At 46.6% G+C, this 21,194-nt stretch overlaps 1 pseudogene; it reads right to left on the bottom strand.

Moving 5' to 3' along the window:
- The window catches only part of LOC137316698 (zinc finger protein 850-like), a 37,255-nt pseudogene extending 21,025 nt beyond the window's left edge, over window positions 1–16,230 (bottom strand).
- Between the last annotated feature and the right edge of the window lie 4,964 nt (window positions 16,231–21,194).

The following is a 21,194-nucleotide window of genomic DNA, read 5'->3' as shown; positions in this document are numbered from 1 at the left end:
TCTGCCTCATCAGCCTGGACCAGGCGAAGGCCTTCGACAAAATATCCCAGACGTACATGATGGGTTTTGGGGAGGGAATCCGCAATTCGATTCGACTGCTCTACGTGGACATCCATAGCACAGTCCTAATCAACGGGTTGGAGTCAGAGAGCTTTCTGATTAGATCTAGAGTCAGGCAGGGTTGTCCTCTCTCCACGGACTTGTTCGTATATTGTTTGAAGCCGTTTGCCACATCCATCAGGAAGGACACAGGTATCAAAAGGTTGACGATTCCAGCCAGTGGAGGCTCTCAGATTAAAGCTTCCCTGTACATGGACGATGTCACCGTTTTCTGCTCCGATCAGCGGTCGGTACACAGGCTGGTGGGCGTCTGCCATCGTTTTGAGCTGGCCTCGGGTGCCAGAGTGAACGAAATAAGAGTGAGGCCATGTTCTTCAGCAGGTGGGAAGCCCGGTCCCTTTTCCACTTCACCCTCAGGTCCGACTACCTGAAGGTGCTGGGGATCTGGTTCGAGGGACCCCTGACCTGCACCAAGAACTGTGAGGAGCGGGTCGCCAACGCCAAACACAAGTTTGGTATGTGGATGGGGCGCTCCCTCTCCATAACTGGCAGGAACCTGGTGATAAGGTGTGAGGTACTCGCAGTGTTGCTCCACGTGGCCAGGGTCTGGCCCATTCCCTGCTGATCCGCCGTCACAGTCGCCAGAGCTATCCACCACTTTGTCTGGAGGTCCAAGGTAGAACACGTCCGCAGGGAACCCATGTACAAGCCCCCAGGCAAAGGGGGCAGGGTGTCCCCAACGCCGCTCTGATGCTGATGGCCACTTTTGTGTGTGGCTGCCTCGGGATATGTGTAGATCCCGAGTACATAAAAATACCAAGTGTCACTACATGCTGAGTTTCTACCAGTCCAACACACTGAGAAGGCTGGGTCTGGCCACGCTGGCTGAGCAGATGCAGGACGTTCCGTCGAGCTGGACCAGTCGGGGACGTTCCTGAAGACCACAAGACCGTCAGACAGTGGTCAGCACGGAACATTCTAGGAGTCCTGCAAGTAAAGGGAAGGGTGGATCCGATCGGGCAGTTCCCCGACCAGACGTTCGATGCCATTTGGCAGATCGTCTCGTCGCCTGAACTGACCAACAGGCGCCAGGATGTAGCCTGGATGGTGGTGAGAAAGGATCTCCCAGTGTGGTCCGCCCAACGCTGATCTAATCACAGCACCACAGCAAGCTGCCATTGAGGCTGCGGCGAGGAGGAGGGCATCGTCCATGTCCTGGTGGGCTGCCCCTTTGTGCAGAATTTGTGGCGAGACATGAGTTGGTATCTGCCCCGGTTCATCCCCAACACCTTAGTAACACAGGACACTGTGCTCCACAGCTGCTCCGCGGGATACACACCGGGACAGGTATCAACTGCTGCTGGAAGACAATCAACTCGGTGAAGGAGGCCCTTTGGTCCGCCCGAAACCAGTTGGTCTTCCAGCTGAAGGAGCTGCCCATGACCGAGTGTTGCCGACTGGCACTCTCCAAAGTCCAGGATTTGGTGCTGAGGGACGCACAGAAGCGAGGTGCGGCCTATGGAAAGGCTCTATGGGGAAAGGCCACGTTGTAAGGGCATTTCACCTTGTATTGTACAGCATGTATTAGAAGATATGTACTGTGTGTTGAATTGTAATAATGAGGTCACAGCTTGTACGATCTGTATTGTAATGTTTTGAACGGTAATTGTGACATTTACATTGAAATGTATGTATTCTTAAATTTTATGAAAAAAAGAATAGTTTGAAATTTTAATAAAATATTGGGCTACAGATACACAAATCACTAAAAGTAGTGATGCAGGTTTAAAAAAGGCAAATCAAGCACTGGGGTTCAATTCTAGAGGGATAGAATTGATAATCAAAATATTATGTTAAACTTGTGTGGTGCCTTGGTGAGGCCACACTTGCATTATTGTAAACAGTCTGGTCTCCAGATTATAGGAAGCACAGAGAGGCATTGGAGAGGGTGCAACAATGATTTTTTTTTTATTCGTTCACGGGATGTGGGCGTCGCTGGCAAGGCCGGCATTTATTGCCCATCCCTAATTGCCCTTGAGAAGGTGGTGGTGAGCCGCCTTCTTGAACCGCTGCAGTCCGTGTGGTGACGGTTCTCCCACAGTGCTGTTAGGAAGGGAGTTCCAGGATTTTGACCCAGCGACAATGAAGGAACGGCGATATATTTCCAAGTCGGGATGGTGTGTGACTTGGAGGGGAACGTGCAGGTGGTGTTGTTCCCATGCGCCTGCTGCCCTTGTCCTTCCAGGTGGTAGAGGTCGCGGGTTTGGGAGGTGCTGTCGAAGAAGCCTTGGCGAGTTGCTGCAGTGCATCCTGTGGATGGTGCACACTGCAGCCACAGTGCGCCGGTGGTGAAGGGAGTGAATGTTTAGGGTGGTGGATGGGGTGCCAATCAAGCGGGCTGCTTTATCTTGGATGGTGTCGAGCTTCTTGGGTGTTGTTGGAGCTGCACTCATCCAGGCAAGTGGAGAGTATTCCATCACACTCCTGACTTGTGCCTTGTAGATGGTGGAAAGTCTTTGGGGAGTCAGGAGGTGAGTCACTCGCCGCAGAATACCCAGCCTCTGACCTGCTCTCGTAGCCACAGTATTTATATGGCTGGTCCAGTTAAGTTTCTGGTCAATGGTGACCCCCAGGATGTTGATGGTGGGGGATTCGGTGATGGTAATGCCGTTGAATGCCAAGGGGCGGTGGTTAGACTCTCTCTTGTTGGAGATGGTCATTGCCTGGCACTTATCTGGCGCGAATGTTACTTGCCACTTATCAGCCCAAGCCTGGATGTTGTCCAGGTCTTGCTGCATGCGGGCTCGGACTGCTTCATTATCTGAGGGGTTGCGAATGGAACTGAACACTGCGCAGTCATCAGCGAACATCCCCATTTCTGACCTTATGATGGAGGGAAGGTCATTGATGAAGCAGCTGAAGATGGTTGGGCCTAGGACACTGCCCTGAGGAACTCCTGCAGCAATGCCCTGGGGCTGAGATGCTTGGCCTCCAACAACCACTACCATCTTCCTTTGTGCTCGGTATGACTCCAGCCACTGGAGAGTTTTCCCCCTGATTCCCATTGACTTCAATTTTAACAGGGCTCCTTGGTGCCACACTCGGTCAAATGCTGCCTTGGTGTCAAGGGCAGTCACTCTCACCTCACCTCTGGAATTCAGCTCTTTTGTCCATGTTTGGACCAAGGCTGTAATGAGGTCTGGAGCCGAGTGGTCCTGGCGGAACCCAAACTGAGCATCGGTGAGCAGGTTATTGGTGAGTAAGTGCCGCTTGATAGCACTGTCGACGACACCTTCCATCACTTTGCTGATGATTGAGAGTAGACTGATGGGGCGGTAATTGGCCGGATTGGATTTGTCCTGCTTTTTGTGGACAGGACATACCTGGGCAATTTTTCACATTGTCGGGTGGATGCCAGTGTTGCAGCTGTACTGGAACAGCTTGGCTGGAGGCGCAGCTAGTTCTGGAGCACAAGTCTTCAGCACTACAGCTGGGATGATGTCGGGGCCCATAGCCTTTGCTGTATCCAGTGCACTCAGCCGTTTCTTGATATCACGTGGAGTGAATCGAATTGGCCGAAGACTGGCTTCCGTGATGGTGGGGATATCGGGAGGAGGCTGAGATGGATTATCCACTCGGCACTTCTGGCTGAAGATGGTTACAAACGCTTCAGCCTTGTCTTTTGCACTCACGTGCTGGACTCCGCCATCATGGAGAATGGGGATGTTTGCAGAGCCTCCTCCTCCCGTTAGTTGTTTAATTGTCCACCACCATTCACGAGGATGATACCAGAACTGAGAGGTTATCCTTATCAGGAAAGGCTGAACAGGATGGATCTCTTTACTCTAGAAAAGAGAAGACTGAGGGGTGACCTGACAGAGGTCTTTAAGATAATAATAGGGTTTGATAGGTTAGACGTAGAGAAAATGTTACCACTTGTGAGGGAGACCATAATTAGAGGTCATAAATATAAAACAATCACTAATAAATCCAATACGGTATTCAGGAGAAACTTCTTCACCCAAAGAGTGGTAAGAATGTGGAATACGCCATCACATAGTTGAGGCAAATAACGTATATGCATTTAAGGGGAAGCTAGATAAGCACAAGAGGGAGAAAGGAATAGGGTATCCTGATAGGGTTAGATTATGGGAGGGAGGAGGCTCATGTGGAGCATAAAGGCTGGCATAAATCAATTGGGCCGAATGGTCTGTTTCAGTGCTGTAGTTTCGTTGTAACTCAATGTACTATTTTGAGGGTGGTGGAAGAGCAGAGGGACCTGGTAGCGCATATTCACAAATCTTTGAATGTTGCAGGGCAAGTTGATAAGGCGGTTAAGCAAGCGTATGGGATGCATGCGTTTGTAAATAAGGGCATTGAATACACAAATAGGGAAGTCATGTTAAACCTTCACAAAAGGCTGATTAGGCCTCAGCTGGAGTATTGTACACAACACAGGGCACCACAGTTTAAGAAGGATGTCAAGGCCTTGAAGAGGGTAGAGGAGACTTACCAGGGTGATGCCAGGGATGAGGGACTTCGGTTATGTGGAGGGATTGGAGAAGCTGGGATTGTTCTTCTGAGATCACAGAAGGTTAAGGGGACACCATTAGTGGTGTTCAAAATAATGAGGGGTTTTTATCGAGCAAATAGTGGAAACTGCATACTTTGGCAACTGGATTGGTCACCAGAGGTCATAGGCTTAAAACAATTGGCAAAACAACAAGAGGGGAAATGAGGAGCATATTTTTCACACGGAGTGTTGTTAAGCACTGCCTGAAAGGATGGTGTCTCTTTTAGAGGCTGTGTTCGTGTCGGAGACTCAAAATTCATACTTTAACTGGGAAACTGCAGGAACAGAGTGAAACGGTTCTGCTTGTGCCCCTGGATTCAATGCACAATGTGGAGAAATCTGTGAAATTAATAAATGAATCGGTAAAAGTGAACATGGTCAATACAATTATATGAAAACTGTAAATGGAGCCGCTCATTGTTGGACCAGTCCTTTCTGAGCACAGCTTTTAACTTTATTCCTGAGAGAGGTCTCATTAAGACAAGGTTCTGAACTTTGAGATGTTTGTGATATATCCACGTCATAATTTACATGGAGGCAAAGCTGCTGATGTAATGTGTTTGTTCAAATGACTGTAACTAATAGCAATGATCAGGGGTATAACCGTGTCAGTGGAGATTTACCCTCTGTATAAATCAGGGATCGCTGCAATGCACCATCTCAGACTGCCTGCCGGAGCTGCGGTTTCCAGGCCAACAGAAGTCATTGCTTCTCACAAAAATGGGATATTCAGTAATGTATCAGATACAATGTATTTATTATCCTGTTCTCGCAGCCGTTGGAGTTCCAGGTAAGCCATTACCTCAGCTGTTCATGGTATAAATCGGTATTAACTCTGCTGCTGTACTTGGCACTCTTTTATCTCCCATCGTGTACTATACAGTGGAATGTTCTGTTCTATCAGTTGATCGATTGTCCTAAGTCTCTGCTCTTTTGGTCTTGTAGCAGCTGCATTATATGCGTTATGATCTTGTATATCTAACCCTGGCATTGTTACTGGATTATTCTGTGTCGTGAATGTATTGGAATCAGGTGTCTGGGCTAAGAGCTGGTCTCAGACCATCAGGAGCTGTGAACAGTTTCATGTTGTGCAACTAACCTGTCCTGGAATATTTTGTCATCAATGTGTTTTCAGTGATTGATAATGAGACAGCTCACGGTCTCGGTGTTACAAGGAGGCAGTGCAATGTCCTCCCTCCCCGATAACATGGTACGGTTTAACAGGGATTTCAATGTATTTATTGGTTATCACTGTTATGAAAGATGATTTCATTGTGTGTGTATCTGACACCGCTTCAGATGTCTGGCTACTGAACTGAGTTGTTGCTGATTCTTTCACATCTCATTCTCTGCTTCACTGTCGATGAATTCACTGTAAAATGCAATTTTTTGAGGTTATGTTGTATCAGTTTGCACTTTATCTGTTGGAATCGTGAGCCGTTCTATTTATCTGTCGATTATAAGTAGCAGCGGTGATGTTGGCGTTTTGTTAATTGAACAATGCCGCCATCTAACGCTGTACTTTATAATTACAGTGGAAGGAATTTCAATTATTGTGAGGTGTGTCTGGGAGAGGCATTCGATTCTGTTCACTCCATGCATTGTAGATGAAGTGAACAGTGTAGGTGAACAGGCGGAGACTTTGAAGATCTGTGGAAGCACTAAACTCTTCACAGAGATTTCACCATTTAACGGACTGACACTAAGAATAGGATCGTTGGAACACGGGGCTGGTGAAGAGAAAGCAGGCGCAGGATGTTAGGATTTACTCGGATGTGAAAAGGGTCATTGAGAAAGAGAGTAGAGTGCGGAGAGATAGAGAGGAGCGATAGGGAAAGAAACTGAGCAGGAAAACGAGAGGTAGGGGGAGAAGGAACGATAGAAAAAGAGAGACAGGGAGAGAGAGAGGGGGGGAGAGAGAGCAGCAGAGGTGTGAATAATTCATCAGAATGAACGGCTGAAACTTCCAGTACAATTATGAAAATGAAATGTGAATTGAAGGTGTAATTAGGATGTTGTCAGATTGTGAGAGTTTTATTGTACTCGCGTCTGGTGTGTTTATCACTATCAGGTCCACAGTCTGTTTATGTGAATGTTCCTTTCACTTGTTTACTGATTGAATAAATAAATGTAATTGAAATGTATTTAAAGTATAGGATCATTGATTTCTTTATCGCATTGAATTATGGGAATATTGCATTCTAGAAGCGATGTGTCAGCTTTATTCAATGAAGATAGTAGCCATGATGTGGAGATGCCTGTGATGGACTGGGGTTGACAAATCTAAGGAATCTTACAACACCAGGTTATAGTCCAACTGTTTTATTTGAAAATCACAAGCTTTCGGAGGCTTTCTCCTTCTTCAGGTGAGTGTGGGATTCCATGGAAGGTTACCGCATTTATATTCAGAGAACAATATCTGGTGATTACAGATAATCTTTCCAACTGCCCGTTGTCAAGGCAATCAAAGTGTTCAGACAGAGAGATGTTACCTACAGGACCACAAACGGCCAGAACAAAAGACAGAGAGAGAGAGAGAAACATCCAAAAGGAGGAGAAAGACAGAGAATGACCCGTTGTATTAAAAACAGATAATTTTTTTTCGCTGGTGGGGTTACGTGTAACTTTGATTGCCTTGACAACGGGCAGTTGGAAAGATTATCTGTAATCACCAGATATTGTTCTCTGACTATAAATGCGGTGACCTTCCATGGAATCCCACACTCACCTGACGAAGGAGAAAACCTCCGAAAGCTTGTGATTTTAAAATAAAACAGTTGGACTATAACCTGGTGTTGTAAGATTCCTTACATTATTCAATGAAGAACGAGGATAATTCAATGATTGTATTTTAATTTAATTTTAGTTGACTGTGCAAAGTAAATTTATTGAACACATTATGTAACCAACGAGCAGTTCATTGACACCAATAACCACAGAAATTAATGGTTGAATTCATCAATTGGATTGTGTGAGTTGGATCTAGAGATTAGAATTCCTCTAACACTCATCTCCAGTCTCTCCCTGTCAATCCCGGCCTCTCCTCCCACTGCAGTGAATCCTCCGTCTCCTCATTCGTTCCTTCAGTTCATTCGCTTTCCCAAACTATCTGCTGCTGACTTCCCTCCAGCTCATGAAGGTCCTTTTCCTTTGTCTCCCTCCCAATCACATTCGCTCGCTCGGCCTCCAGCTGCCTCTTCCAATCCATGATGTGGAGGTGCCGGTGATGGACTGGGGTGGACAAATGTATGGAGTCGCACAACACCAGGTTATAGTCCAACAGTTTTATTTGAAATCACAAGCTTTCGGAGCTTTGCTCCTCCGTCAGATTTCAAATAAAACTGTTGGACTTTCAGCTGGTGTTGTGCGACTCCTTACAATCTTCCAATCCAATCCGTAGCCTCAATCTCACCGCCACGGATCTCGGTCTTTCCCGTTTTGTGCCAGCCCCAGTCGGCTCTCTCCACCCAGAGCAACAAAGCAGCGGCACCTCCCCCTATCCCCCTCACATTCCTGGCCCTCGCTCACTTTCCCGTCCTTCTGGAGCCCAAATCCGAATTTAACCTGTTGGAATCCCGGTGGTTAAATGCCTCCTCCCTTCCCCACCGTCACTGTCCCCTCACTCGGCCCTTCCAGTGGATCTGGTGTTCAGGTTATTCACTTTCTGTATCAATTTCACAATTCATTATTCAAAATTGAGTTTAAAAACATTTCTCTGCCCGAAGGCGCTGCCCAGATCAGTGAATTAGTTTCCACTGTTTGATGCAGCAACAAAACTGGAAATTTTACCCCAGATCCTCTCAAACTGCAGCTTTGACTCCAGGTCTGATCAGTAATTTCTCTGCTTCCGATTCTCTCTCTTACAGTTAACTTGGTGGCGATTGTGATCCTGTCCCGAGGAAAGTGCGGACTCTCCAAATGTATCACTCGCTACCTGGTGGGAATGGCGGCGGCCGATCTACTGGTCGTCATCACTGATCCGATATTGAGATGGATTGGACTGATTTATTTTCCAGTTTCATTCCTGAGAATTACTCCCGTGTGTTCTTTCATTGACTTCCTGACTTTTGCAACCACCGAGGTTTCTGTTTGGTTCACAGTCGCTTTCACCTTTGATCGATTTGTGGCCATTTGTTGTCAGAAGCTGAAAACAAAATATTGCACCGAGAAAACGGCGGCTGCTGTTATCGGGGTGGTGAGTGCGCTGAGCTGTTTACTAAACATTCCCTGGTACTTTGTCTATGACCCGGAATATATAATGGACAATGTACCCCGGGGTTGTGTCGTGAAACCGACCTTTTTAACTTCACCGGCAGGGACAGCGTTTCTCTTGTTTACGATTGTTTCAACTCCTTGTCTTCCATTCATTCTGATTTTGCTGTTCAATGTTCTCACCGCCAGGCACATTTTCGCGGCCATTAGAATCCGCAGGGCATTCCGGCCCCGCAGCAATGGAGAGAATCACAAGGATCCAGAGATGGAGAACAGAAGGAAATCCATCATTTTACTTTTCAGTATATCAGGCAGTTTTGTGTTGTTATGGAGCACACTCGTATTTTTTGTTATCTCTCTGCGTATAACAAACGCCCAGTTCTATACGGCCAGTGACATTGAGTCAGCCGGATTCATGCTTCAACTTCTCAGTTCCTGCACCAACACGTGTATTTATGCTGTGACCCAGACTAAATTCAGAGAGGAGCTGAAGAACGGGGTGAAATACCCACTGAATCTAATCGTTACATTGGTTAAACCATAGAATGACCTGAAGACTTTTCATCCGAAATTAAAGAAAAAGTTAATGCGAGAAGATTTTCCGTTTTGGCTTTGGCGTAAGACGGACGGTAGCGGATCGAGCGCCCGTTATTCACCGCGCCTGATTCAATTATCCATTAATATCAAGGAGTTCACGAAAGGAACTGATAACAATCCAATACCTGAAAAACTTTTGGAAATACCTGACAGGAATTAGATTTTACTCAATATCTGCGGTGTTGTGAAATGATACAAGATGTAATTCTAACATGAAATTGTTATTAGTCTGGAAATAATATGATTTCAATATTAAATGTTTAATCCTGAAATGAATAAAATCAATTCCTCCTTTTCGATTGATGATTATTTCCCATCATACAGACTGCCCGGTGGGATGGACTGAGGGTGAGCTGTCAGGGTCAGACAGCATCCTGTTCATTGGGACATTTGTTTTGACCAGAACAGAATAATAATGGACCAACACCCAGACCGTTACGAACTGGTAAAATATTAATGTAATTTCAAACTCCAGTGGGCAGTTCCGAAGATCGTTTCCTCTCTGAGCTGTTGTGCAGCAATGTTTACTCACTGCAGGGAGTTTAATGGGACATTAGGCTGGGCCTGGTTACACAGATCTATAAGGAAACCTCCTGATACATTTCTGAGACGATCAGGGGCCGGGAGATTTCGCATGGCCGCAGCAGGCCAATGGAAAGCTCTCCCGCTCCTCCTTGCCCCACGAAATATACGTTAAAAACAAACTTCTCAGTGTTCTGGACCACTCAATGCCCATCGAAAGGGCGGCTCCTCCTCCCATTTGTGCCCAACATTAAATGGTGTCCCGTGTACGTCATAATACTCTGATTTACATATTACACGTGGTCTGACCGGAATCAGGTGAGTGTTGCTCTGGCCCCTTTTCACAGGACCCCACCCACGGTGGCGGAGGCAGGACCGACAGTATTAAACGGGCGGGACGTGACCTGGCATCATTTACTAGTCTCATCCACCTCATTTCCGCCAGGCGGGGATGATTAAAATCGGCCACACCTTTCCTGGCCTACGCCCTAGTATTAATCTTGGAAGCCCAAAAGTTGGTCCGTTTTCTCAAACTGCATCGGTTCACAACACGTGGAGGGAAATTTTGACCATCGCTGGGGGCTGAGCTGGTCGAGCGGATCACCCGCTCCTTATAGTACCGGCCCGATTTTAATTTCTGCTCCGTCAGTTTACCGCCCAAGCAGTGAAGGTGAAATTACCCCTCCATCTCTGACCCCAAGGTTCGACAGGTGTGTGAAAGACATCAGACAGTGTTTGCCAAACACTAACATGAATGTGGGCGAATGGATCCGTGTATTCGGGTAAAAGGTGACAACCTCTCTCCACAGAGACCAGGACCTCTATACCGTGGAGTCGAAGAGGTTTCACCCCCAACAGCTCGGTAACCATAAGACACTGTGCACTACGGGCAGTTCCCCGGGACATACACCAAGACAGATATCAACTGCTGCTGGTAGACCATCATTTCCGTTAAGGTGCCCCCATGGTCCGCCCGAAACCGGCTGGTCTTCCAGCTGAAGGAGCTGTCCACGACCGAGTACTGCCGACTGGTACACTCCAAGGTCCAGGAGTACGTGCTGTGGGATGCAGTGAAGCGAGGTGCGATCTGCGTAAAGGCTCTATGGGGAAATGCCACCGTGTAAGGCCATTTCACCTTGTATTGTGCAGCATGTATTAGACGATATGTACTGTGTGTTGAATTGTAATAATGGAACCGTAGTTTGTACGATCTGTATTGTGTTGTTTTGAATTGTAACTGTGATATTAACATTGAACTGTGTGTATCCATCAATTTTATGAAATAAATATATTTTGAATTTTTTTTTAAAAGATCGAGTCTCACCGTGTCTATTGTTATTGAACAGTGAAGAGTGGAAATAAAGCCGGACAGTAAAAATGTGGGGAGTTAAACAAAGACCATTTATTGCAGGCACCTGGTGAGAAATTGGATTAATTTCTTCATGATGAGAAACTAAAGACAGAAGAGCAGCAATGGGATTTGGGTGTCCAGGTACACCAATCAGTAAAAGCTAGTGCACATGTACAAAAAAAATAAAGATCCCAATTTCGAGGTTGTCATATCCCAAGGTATCGCTATCAGATACCTAGCCAACTCTCTGGAATTTGCTGATACAATCAGGCCCCACTGCTTCCTTTGTTGGTCCATTCCATATATCTGCATTAAAGAAGTTGTTCAAACATTCTGCTCATCCTATGCCCCAGGTAGAGAAGACTAATAGTGGCATTATGTGAGTTTGGACAATTCTGTTTTTATTTGCAATTTTTTCCCTTTTTTTCTACATTTCTATTTTAATTTAAATCTTCCAGATTTGGCATTTTTAAACAAATTCTACAAACCCTGTGCGCAGTGAGTGCTGACTCCGAAAAATTTGATTGACATCTCTCACCTCAGCCCCCTCCCACTCCTCTTGGATTGACTCCTCACATCACGTGACACGCGGCAGCGTCACTCAACGTTGCGCGCTGACGTCAAGCCGCGTACGTGCGCTGCGGCCAGGGAAGCCGCGCATGCGTCGCGCGGGTCCTGTGCCACGTTCCCTTAGCAACAGGCCGGCGCCGGGAAGATGACGGCGGGCGGGCGGTGCTGTGGGCGGGGGCGAGGCCGACAGAGGGAGGGCCCGCACCCGGGAGTGGCCTGAGAGGGGAGGGGGGGGTGACGGGGGAAGTTACTCGGGGCCTCCTGCGGGCCCCGTGAATCTGAACTCTGTCAGCGGCCGGTGTCGAGCTGGGCTCGGGGAGGAGTCACTCTCCCGCCTCCCCGTCAAACGGGCCGTGGGTCGGAGCCTAAAAGTGAGCGAGAATCAAACAGCACAGAGAGAGGCCGCTCGGCCCATCGCGCCTGTGCCGGCTCTGTGAAAGAGGCCGCTTGGCCCATCGCTCCTGTGCCGGCTCTGTGAAAGAGCGATCCCATTAGTCCCACTCCCCCTGCTCTTTCCCCACAGTCCCGGAAATTTCCGCCCTTCAAGGATTGAGCCGATTCCCTTTTGAAAGTTATTATTGAATCTGCTCCCACCGCCCTTTCAGGCAGTGAATTCCAGATCAGAACAACTCGCTGCCGAAAAACATTCTCCTCATCTCCCTCTGGCTCTTTTCCCAATTCCCTTCAATCTGTGTCCTCTGGTTACCGACCCTCCCGCCTGTGGCAACAGTTTCTCCCCATCGACTCCATCAAAACGCCTCCTCATTTTCAACCCCTCTATTAAATCTCCCGTTAACCGTCTCTGCTCTAAGGAGAACAATCCCAGCTTCTCCAGTCTCTCCCGGGAACTGAAGTCCCTCATCCCCGGTACCATTCTGGTAAATCTCCCCTGAACCTTCTCTGCTACAAAGAGAGTAATCCCAGCTTCTCTATTCTCTCCACATAATTATTATGTTTTTATTAAGTGGGTTGTGCTGGGTATCTGGAAGCTGTAATTCGGTGAGTAGAAAGCAGTGGGAGGATAAGTCTGCAGATTGATTTTGGGAGATGGTGAAGACGCGATCGTGGATTCAGACAAGGGAGGGAGGTGGTCTTTGAGACCGTCCGTGCTCTGTTGTAAGATCTCACTGTGTGTGTCTTGTTCCAGCCGTTCTCATTTGTACCTGTGACCTGACTGGCGGAGTCTGCGAACTCGACTGCTGCTGTGAACCTGACTGTTCCTCCGCGGACATCAGTGTCTTCCCCACTTGTCTGCCGGGCAGTGAACCGTAAGTTTCTGTTTGTGTGTTACTACATTGGCACCCGGTCCGACAAAGGCTCGATTTTAAGACACTCATCCTCGTATTCAAATCCCTCCATGGTCCTCGCCCTCTCCATATCTCTGTACCCTCCTCCAACCGAATTAATCTCCACCGACAACCCCATGTCACTCCACCCTATCATGGATTCTACCCCACTCATTTATCTCCGCCCACAGCCCATATACACTCGACGCACAGTCATTGCTGGGACACTCAGTCCTGTTATACACACAGTCAGTGCTGGGACACTCAGTCCTGTTATACACACAGTCAGTGCTGGGACACTCAGTCCTGTTATACACACAGTCAGTGCTGAGACACTCAGTCTTGTTATACACACAGTCAGTGCTGGGACACTCAGTCCTGTTATACACAGATTCAGTGCTGGGACAATCAGTCCTGTTATACAGTCAGGGCTGGGCCATTCAGTCCTGTTATACACACACTCAGTGCTGAAACACTCAGTCCTGTTATACACAGTCATATAAATAAATAACTGGAAAAAAAGAATGAAATCTCCAGGACCTGATGGTTCCCACCTCACGGTATTAAAGGAAACGGGTGGGGAAATTGCAGATGCATTAGTCATAATTTCCCATAGCTCTCTAGACTGAGGAATTGTGCTTTTGGATATGAAATTTGAAAATGTCACTCCGTTATTTAAGAAAGGAGGGAGGGAGAAACCAAGAAAATATAGACCTGTCAGTTTAAAGTCAGTTGTTGGGAAATTACTGAAATCTATCATCAGAAACAAAATGAGCTGGTCAAAGAGAGTGAAGATGGATTGTGAAGGGCAGCTCATGTCTGAGTAATCCAGTTGAACGTTTTGAGCTCTCTAACAAGGTGGACAGGGGATTGAATATGGATGTTGTCTATATGGACTTCCAGAAAGCATTTGATAAGGTTCAGCACAAGAGATGAATGAATAAAAGTGCACAAAATTGAAAGTTGCTTTGTGACTTGGGTTGGAATTGGTTGGGTGGTCGGAGAAGAGAGTAGGGATAAAGGGAATGTTCTTTGATTGGCGAATTTTAAAAATCGTATCCCCAGGGATCTGTACTCAGCTTTTCACCATATTTATCAATAACTTGGATGAAGGAATAGAGAGTTGTAGATCCAAGTTTCCAGGTGACACTAAGTTAGGAGGCACAGGAAGTGCTGTAGATGGGAGCAGGAAGTTACAAAGAGACAGTTTAAGTGAATGGACAAACTGTGGCAGATGGAGTTCAATGTGGGGAAGAGTGAGATCATTCACTTTGGATGCAAAAAGGAAATATTGGAGTATTTTCTTAAAGTGAGAGACTGGGAACGGTGCAGAAGCAAAGGGATTTGGGTGTCCATGTACACAAATCACTAAAAGCTCGGGCACAGATAAAAAATCACAGACTAATGGAATGTTGGCATTTATCTCGAGGACTGGAATACAAAGGGGAGGAAGTGATGCTTCGGAACAAGAGGGCATAAGCTTAAATTTAGAGCTAGGGCGTCTAGCATTGAAATCAGGAATCTCTTTTTCACTCAAGGGTAGTGGAAATCTGCTCAGGCTGATTGAAGTGGACCCTGTGATATAATAGAATTTTCTGTCCTGTCAGACTTGGACATCTTGTAGATCCATCTTTTAAAAAGGTGGAGGAACTCAGTTCAAAGATGGATTCCACTCACTTCATCATAAGTCCTCAAACTGCTTGTCTTATCATCGAGCTATCAAGGACTAGAAAAACTGTGTTTAAAAGAAAGCTGATTTATTTGAACTTGTACAGAATTCTGATACTGCAGTCCAGTGAAATGGATTATTAACATCAGAAACAACCGCCAACTGCCAGAATGAACACGGTTTACTCCTGAATGCGATTAACAGCAGTGATAACAGCAGAATCCAACCAATGCAGTCACATGTGAACTCGCTGGTGTATTAGTAGGCTGGTTGACAGAGTGAATCCCTTCCCACACACGGAGCAGGTGAACGGCCTCTCCCCAGTGTGAATACGTTGGTGTCTCAGTAGATCCCTTGTTCTTTTAAAGCTCTTCTCACAGTCAGAACATTGAAAGGGTCTTTTATCAGTGTGAACATGTTGATGTTCACTGAGGTAGGATGAACGAGTGAATCTCTTCCCACACACGGAGCAGGTGAACGGCCTCTCCCCATTGTGAATATATTGGTGTGTCTGCAGGTTGGATGACTGACTGAATCTCTTCCCACACTCAGTGCAGGTGAACGGCCTCTCCCCAGTGTGAGTACGTTGGTGTGTCAGTATATCCTTTTTTCTTTTAAAGCTCTTCTCACAGTCAGAACATTTAAAAGGTCTCTTATCAGTGTGAACAAGTTGATGTGTCAGAAGGCTGGATGAATGAGTGAATCCCTTCCCACACACGGAGCAGGTGAACGGCCTCTCCCCAGTGTGAATTCGCTGGTGTCTCAGCCGGTGGGATGATCGAGTGAATCCCTTCCCACACACGGAGCAGGTGAACGGCCTCTCCCCAGTGTGAACTCGCTGGTGTATCAGTAGACTGGATGACTGAGTGAATCCCTTCCCACACACGGAGCAGGTGAACGGCCTCTCCCCAGTCTGAGTGCGTTGGTGTGTCAGCAGATCACTTTTTCTTTTAAAGCTCTTCTCACAGTCAGAACATTTGAAAAGTCTCTTATCAGTGTGAACAAGCTGATGTTCAATAAGGCTGGATGACTGAGTGAATCCCTTCCCACACACGGAGCATGTGAACGGCCTCTCCCCAGTGTGAACTCGCTGGTGTGTCAGCAGGTTGGATGACTGAGTGAATCCCTTCCCACACTCATTGCAGGTGAACGGCCTCTCCCCAGTGTGAGTGCGTTGGAGTTTCAGCAGCTCATTTCTGCTTTTTAAACTCTTGTCACAGTCAAAATATTTAAGAGGTCTCTTATCAGTGTGAACAAGTTGATGTTCAATGAGGCTGGACGAGAGAGTGAATCTCATCCCACACATGGAGCAGGTGAATGGCCTCTCCCCAGTGTGAACTCGCTGGTGCGCCTGCAGGTGGGATGACTGAGTGAATCCCTTCCCACACACGGAGCAGGTGAACGGCCTCTCCCCAGTGTGTCTGCGTCGATGAGTTTCCAGCTGGGACGGGTAATTGAATCCCTTCCCACAGTCCCCACATTTCCACGGTTTCTCCATCCTACGGGTGTCCTTGTGTCTCTCCAGGTTGGACGATCAGTTGAAGCCTCGTTCACACACAGAACATGTGTCCGGTTTCTCCCCGCTGTGAATGGCGCGATGTTTTTACAGGTTGTGGAACTGGTTAAACCTCTTTCCACAATCAGTGCACTGGAGTTTACAAAAGTCCTCACTGTGAATACAGAATAGAAATTCAGAACAGGCAATTCTAGTTTCTATGGAACATTCTTCCTGCTCATTCCCCCAGACTGTAAATCCCCGTCTCACACACTCACCCTCCTCCCTCTGCTGGAACCCAAACCCATCGCACCATCTCCAACATTTGGGTTGGGTTGGATGCCTTGAATCTGAGTTGGGAAATATAATTGGAGAAACATGATTCAATTTAGAAACTGAACTATTCAAAATCAAAGAACATGGATTATTGTAATTAATATAGTCCTTTCACGCCAAGTGGGAAAGAAGTGATGTCTGGGCTGCGGATGAGTGTTTGCGCCCGGTTACACAGCGTGTCCCTCTCTCTCCGCTTCAAATTCGCTTCCTTTGGCTCATGGCCTCATTCACGCATCCAGCTGACTGCAGCCCTTTAAAGCTCGACTGGAGTCATCCTTTGTTTATTGACTTGACCCATTGCCACCCACCTTGCCTTGCAGCTTCATCCCTTTTTTTGCTTCATCACTCCTGCCCTCCACCCTATCACAGACCTTCCCTTTTGTTCTTTCCCTCCCCGCCCCCTCTTTCCCTGCCTCTCTCCTTGCTTAAAAACTGTTAATTCTTTCACTTCTTCAAGTTCTGACAAAACCTTAACACTAATCTGAAACGTTAACTGTTTCATTCTCCGCGGATGCTGCCTGACTTGCTGAGGATTTCCAGCATTTTCTCTTTATGTTTCACATTTCCAGCATCCGTAGTATTTTGCTTTTGATTGGTGAACCTCGCCCTTTCACACCCCATCACAGAAATATCGGCAAGAGGGTTTTACAATGGCGATAATCTTACCCAAAATGCCCCGCGTGGTAGAATACGTTCTATCTGAATTCGAAGGGGATCAGCGCGCAGGCGCGGGAAGGGCCCATGGCCAGAGCATGCGCGGTGCTGGTCCGAGACACTGAGCGGGGCCGAGCGGAGTCTCAGCAACACCGAGTGCGGCTCAGAACCCGAATCAGAGCCGGGGGGCCCGGCGGACGGGCGGCCCTGGTGCCCTTAGCACCATTAAACCCCTCACCCAGCGCCTCCCTCGTCCCACCCGCCGCTTCCCGGTTTCTTCTCCTGTTTCCACCGAGTCCGACTCGCGACAAACTGCAGGACCGAAGCGCTCCCAGAATGCAGGGCGGGCCTGTGGAGCATGCGCAGTCTGATTACGAAATCAGCGCCTTGGAGAGATAGACGGGTTTCTGGGGCGCGGGGGATTCGGTATCTGTCAGTCACTGTGACATTGTGTGAGTGCTGGTTTCATTCTGTGTGTCACTCTCTGGCCCTCTATCTGAGTGTGAGATTCATTCTTTATCTGTATGTAATTTGTATTTCCGTTTACAGTATGGTGTTCAAAACTTTATCTTTAATACCTCAATGTATGCATATTTTTCCCAGTGATTAATTGGTTGACAATGAAATGCTGTAGAATATAGTCAGAGAATGTGGGCACTTTTTGGACTACTATTAAATCTGTATCGATGGGAACGCAATTGTGAATTAGTTTATCTTCCAAACTGATGTGGTGACATTTTTGAACTTGTATATGATGTGTAGCTCAGTCTGCATGAATGGAATACTGTATATTTCAGTCTGAATCTGCATCAGTTTTGTTAGTTGTAAATAATGTGTAGATCAGTCTGCACTAATGGAATTGATACTGTATCTTTCAATCTGATACTTCTTGGACTGGTAAGTAATGTTACTCAGCCTGCACTAATGTGTGAGTCATTTTGTATCTCTCAGTCTCTGGAACAGTGTGTCAGTGTGGGATTCATTCTGTATCTTGTCAGTAGTGTGTGTCAGTTTGCGATTTAATCTATATATGTAGTCTCTGATACTGTGAGTGTGGAATTTATTCTGTGTCTTTCAGTCTCCAGTCTTGTATGTGGGTGTTGAATTCTTTCTGTATAATCAGCTTCTCAGACTGCATGTTGGTGTGGGATTCATTCTCTATCTGTCAGTCTCTGGTGCTGTGTGTGAGTGTGTGATTCATTCTGTATCTCTCAGACTCTGGTACTGTGTGAATGTGGGAGTCATTATTTATCTGTCAGTCTCCAGTACTTTATGAGAGTGAGTAATTAACTAGATATCTTGGTACTGTATGCCAGTGTGGGATTTATTCTGTATCTGTCATCTCTGGTACCATATGTGAGTGTAAGATTTGCTCTGTGTCTGTCAGTCTCTAGTATTGTATGTGAGTTTGGGATTCCTTCAGAATTTGTCAGTCTCTGGTACTGTATCTGAGTGTGAGATTCATTCTGTATCTGTATGTAATTATTCTCTCAGATTGCATTATGGCATTCAAAATTGTAGCTTTAATATCTTCATGTTTAGATCATATTTCTCATTATTTAATTGGTAAATGTGGATACACTTTAGGATTTGACACTGTAGGTTTTAATCAGATAATTTGTGTGCTTTTTGAACTACCATTAAATCTGTATCTCTGTGAGTACTATTGTTAATGATAATATATCTTTCAAATTGATATGGTGACACTTTTCAAATGGCGTATAATGTATAGCTCAGTCTGTACTAATAGAATTGATACTGTATCTTTAAATCTCATAATATGAGTGTATTATAAACTGATATCTAATTTGTTTCTCAGATTACACTCTCACAGACTTCTCAATCTGATACTGTACATGAGTTTTGGACTCGTATGCAATTTGTATCACAAGATACATGCAATATCCATTCGAATAGTGTATTAAACGCACATGTGTGTGTGAGTTCGGGGCTAGTATTCAATTGGAATCTCAGGGTACATTATTGGGATTCATTCTGTGCCTTTCAATCGGGTACCATGTGTAATTTCTATCTGGTATTTAATGTTGCCCTATTGTGAGATTGACACAGTGCCTTTCAATCTGAGAGTGTGATTTTGACTGGGATTTTTGTATTTCCCTGTCAGTGGGACTGAGTTTGGGAGAAATGGAACAGAGTCGGCCTCACCTGCTCTGTTGGATTGAAAATGTGTCTCTGGAACTTGGGATCAGTGTGGGACTGACTACTTCTGCTGTCTGAGACTGTGGAACTGATGACCTGTCTGTGTCTCTGTGCTCTGTGTGTGTGATAATGTACTTACTGTGTGTGAGAAGGAGCTGGCTGCACTGTTCCTTTGCCTCGGATGGAGGAAACTTCACTTTCATTCTGGCTCCTTCAAGGGTTTGCCTGTAGAAAGAAACATATATCTTGTAACTCAAGAACAGGTGAGGTAGAAAATACAGAAGTGATCAGTTAAATATCTGTTAATAATTATTTTGAATATCCACAAATGAAAACCAGTGATACAAACGGTGTTATTGTCTGACTCCACTGCAGCACTCAGCTTCTGCACACCAGGTGTGTTGGGCGATTTTAAAACAATTTAGTGACATCCAGACACAACCCAACCCCTCCACTGATCAATGAATGGGACTACCCGATGGGGCAGGGACCTTTGTACAGGTCAGGTTTCTCATCTCCTATGGGACAAACCGTTCAACTGAAAGCAAACAGCCGCTGTTTAAATTGTGACCTTCACACTTCTCAGCTGATGCCTGCAATAGATGCTCTTTGTTTCACTCCCCACATCCTTACTGTCCGGCTCTGTTTCCAATCTTCACTGTCCAATAACAATAAACAGGGTGAGACTGGAACTAAACCAGGACCATTCACTACTGGTTTGGGGAGAGAAATCAGCAATGATTTTAAATAGCAGGTTCTTCCCATTCTGTCCCCCTTACCCTGGACACACCCTGTACACACACAGCCCGAGAATGACCTCTCCCTTCCCCCGCTCACTCCATGTTCCGGGACCAGTTCCTGATCCACTCCGCCTCTTACAAACAGCCCCCGGACTCCCCCTGACCTTCCCCCGGACTCAATGCCGATCTCTGAGCCCATCTGCGGACACGGTCCCGAAGCGATGAGCTGCTGTAACGAGGCTGCTCTTTGCTCCCTTCCCCCGGGGGCCGTGATCTCTCCATTCCCGGCTGTTTTAAACCATCTTCTTCCGCTCACTGAGGGAATGGCGCCCACAGGCCGAGCTGGGGGAGGGGAGCGCGCATGCGCTCTTCTGCTCACCAACAACCAGCGCTGGGGGCGGGGCTGAGTCACGCATGCGCAGATATCTGGTTTAATTCCCAATACAAAAATCGATCGAAACTTTCCCCAATTGGAATTTTTCCGAGTCTGAGCAAAGGAAGTGGGTCTGGGGGAAAGGTCAGAGGGAATGGGGTCCACAGGCAGTGCAGGAACAGGCACCAGAATGGGAAACAGATGGGATTCCACCAGTGCCTAACGCTGGAATCCAGACTGACTTTACAATCTCTAACTATTAAACGAGATGTTTCCATCCCTGCTGTTTCTCTCGGTATCTTTTGATGGTAAAGAGCCTTTCAGAGATAAAGTGGGCGGCTGTGAAATGAGCCAATGGGTTCTGTTCATTCTTCGTCCCTTTACTGATCAAATTGACGCGTGAGGAAGAAACTGGAGGGAGGATTTCTCAAACCAATCCTGGAGAAACATGGGAGGAAAGAGTGAGTCGGTGTGTTTGTTGGGACCGTGTAGGAATAATATCCAACAGCACCGGTCCCAGATTAATTTACTCAGATTGAAACTCTCGATTACTGAGAGTAATACCAAACGTCCTTGTGCTGCAAAACAGAATATAG

This window comes from Heptranchias perlo, unplaced genomic scaffold, assembly GCF_035084215.1.
Source record: "Heptranchias perlo isolate sHepPer1 unplaced genomic scaffold, sHepPer1.hap1 HAP1_SCAFFOLD_60, whole genome shotgun sequence".
NCBI classification, from domain to species: domain Eukaryota; kingdom Metazoa; phylum Chordata; class Chondrichthyes; order Hexanchiformes; family Hexanchidae; genus Heptranchias; species Heptranchias perlo.
This window is presented reverse-complemented; position numbering and strand designations above follow the sequence as displayed.